General features: G+C 35.4%; 1 pseudogene; it reads right to left on the bottom strand.

The window, feature by feature from the left end:
• Positions 1 to 1430: 1430 nt before the first annotated feature.
• LOC125165118 (uncharacterized) lies at positions 1431 to 1522 on the bottom strand (annotated as a pseudogene).
• Positions 1523 to 3214: the final 1692 nt, after the last annotated feature.

Raw genomic sequence — 3214 nt, 5'->3', positions numbered from 1 at the left:
TCAATCCCTCTCTCTGTCTCTCTCAAAATAAATAAAAAACATTTAAAAAATCTTAAAAAAAAGAAATACTCAAATGATGAAAACATGAAAAGAAGAAAAGAAACAAAAAAAAAATCATGGTCTTGTTTTGGCCACTATGAAGGAAAATGGTGCTCTTATACTTTGTTGGAAGTATAAATTGGTACGTATACAGAAGGAAATTTGCCAATAAAAATTAGGATATTATTTATTAATTTTAATTTTTAATAATTTTTTAAAACATTTATTTATTTTTGAGAGACAGAGACAGAACATGAATTGGGGAGGGGTAGAGAGAGGTGGGGATAGAGGATCTGAAGCAGGCTCTGTGCTGACAGCAAAGAGCCCCATGCAGGGCCTGAACCCATGAACCATGAGATTATGATCTGAGCTGAAGTAGGACACGTAACTAACTGAGCCACCCAGCCGCCCCTTTTTATTTTTAAAAAATGTTTATTTATTTTGAGAGAGAGAGAGAGAGAGATTGAGAGAGAGAGCAAGCAGGGGAGGGTAAGAGAGAGGGAGAGAGAGACTCCCAAGCAAGCTCTGCACTGTCAGCACAGAGCCTGATGCAGGGCTTGAATCCATGAAAGCATGGGAACAAGCCCTGAGCCAAAATCAAGAGTTGGACACTTAACTGACAGAGCCACCCAGGTACACAGATGATTAGCATTTTAAATGCATTTACTCTGATCCAGAAATTCCAATTCTAAGACTTTATCCTCCAGATACTCACACATATGAGTAATGATATCCACGCAAGAATATTTATTGCAACATTGTTTAAAAATCACAAAACCCTGGTAGTCTAAATGCCCCCAATAACAGCCTGGCCGAATAAATTGAGTATGTGTTAATTCTAGGAATACTATGTCATCTTTATAAAGAAGAGAGTTTTCCAAAAATTAATATGAATGACCACCAAAATATTTAAATACAAAAGGTAAGATAAAGGAAATGTGTATAGATCATTCCCATTTGAGACAAGAAAAAAGATGGTTATAGTGTGTGTACACACACACACACACACACACACACACACACACACAAACACAAACACACATATATCTGCCTATCTACGTAAATGGACACATACTTAGTTGGGCTTATAATACTTCCGATAAAATACAAAAGAAATTGCCAAAGTGCTAATAGAAACTAAGTACATGGAGAAATAGAAGGGAAAATTACTGTACACTTTAATTCCACTCATAGCTGTTGAAATTTATAATTATTGAGGAAGCAAATATTTATTGAGTGTCTACTAAATGCCTGGCACTTAGGTAGTTGCTGGAGATAAAGCACTTCCTTTTGTGGAGTTTACATTGTACATAAAGACATTATAAAAACATTCAAAGCTCATAGGGCAAATATCAATTGGCTAAAATAAATAGCACTTATTTTTTATTTCATCTATGTACATAAATAAAATAGTTGTTTCAGCCCTTGCTCTTTTTCAAATCTAGTAACAAACTATAGAAATGATTCCCGAAAGTATAGTCTTTCTTTTTCAAATCTAAAACTGTTTTTGTTTTTATAATAAAATACAAGCATTAAAAAATTATTTTTTTCACATCAATTTTAATTAAAATTTTTAAAATGTTTACTTATTTTTGAGAGACAGAGAGACAGAGCATGAGCAGGGGAGGGGCAGAGAGAGAGGGAGACACAGAATCTGATCTGAAGCAGGCTCCAGGCTCCAAGCTGTCAGCACAGAGCCCAATGCAGGGCTCAAACCCATGAACCGTGAGATCATAACCTGAGCCGAAGTCAGACTCTTAACCAACTAAGCTACCCAGATGCCCCTCACATCAATTTTAAATGCAAATAAGGCTGCATATTTGAAATTATTTTTATTGTAAATTAAAAAATAGTTAGAGAGCCAAACCTTAGAGTTAAGTCAAGAAGTTAGGGCTCAAATAAAAATGCTAGAGTATGGATAGTAGATTTAGAAATTTAAGAATAAAAATCTCAAATTTGATGGATTAATTTAAAAATTATCATAGTAGAGTTTTCAACAGGTTTTATGAACCCAAGAGAACAAAGGAGATAGTGTAGATGAAGCAGGAGCAAAGAGAGATAACCCGAATAGAGTCATCCAACCTTTGGGTGTAGAGGTTTCAAGAGCAAGATCTCAATCATGATCATAAAGATTTGGGTCTTCTTGACTCTGTGGTAAAATGTGCTAGAATGGGAGGGAGAATCAAATGTGGAGCTCCATTTGGGATATGTTCAGTTCCAGATGATTTTAAGATTTATAATTAGAAATAGCTGAGAATGAGAATCAAGGATGGGGGAAAGCAGATGGATTGGGGTTTGAAATTTGGTTGGTGTTCACTCACACACAAGGTGACTATGTGATGACCAAGGTCAGGCCCACAGGAAGAAGATGCTCCTTTTGGGATAAAACCTACAAGAGAAGCCAATGAAGATAGAACAGCAACAAATGGATTAGGGAGAAAACAAGGACTTGAGAGACAAAGAAACCAGGGAGGTGAGTTTTGTAAGGATAAATACAGTTAATGGGGTCATTGTGCAGGGTGAAGAGGGGATAGATAAAAGGAAAATCAGTCACTAGTTGTGCCATCTGAGATATTTGCTTTAGAAAGGCACATTTTGGAAGGGCTCTGAGAATAGGAGGCATTTTATTAGAAGTTACACAGTGAGCTACCGGGGAAGACAGAAAGAAAGTAAAGTAGAAATATAGATTTTTATGAGGTTAAAATAGAAATGACCTAAGGAATGTTTGTTTCATACATTTCTTGCAGATCAGTTAGCTGAGCTAAAGTATCTTAACTTGAATGTGCTTTGTGGTGTATCAAGAGGCTTGTAATTACTGGGATAATATTCCACACACTATACACTAGTACTGTATTTAATGTGATTATTCTCCTTGTTCTGTTGATTGAATTAAATTCCTTTCTATTTTATTGAGCTGTCTAATTGCTCCATTATAATTTCTATGTATTCCCCAAAAGACTAGTTTCCTTATGATAGAATACAATGCAATAGCCCACGGAGATAAGCAAAGCATAGGCATATTATCCTTCCTTTACTTGAAGTAGAAATGTATTTGTTTTTGTGTTAAAATTAGATTGAATAGGGAGATGAATTCTATTAAATTAGACCACAGAGAACTTACATGAATATGGATGCAGGGAATGTTTGTTAGGTGACTTTCCAGTTGTGTCCTGAA

The sequence above is a fragment of the Prionailurus viverrinus genome, chromosome B1, assembly GCF_022837055.1.
Source record: "Prionailurus viverrinus isolate Anna chromosome B1, UM_Priviv_1.0, whole genome shotgun sequence".
In the NCBI taxonomy this organism is placed as follows: domain Eukaryota; kingdom Metazoa; phylum Chordata; class Mammalia; order Carnivora; family Felidae; genus Prionailurus; species Prionailurus viverrinus.
This window is presented reverse-complemented; position numbering and strand designations above follow the sequence as displayed.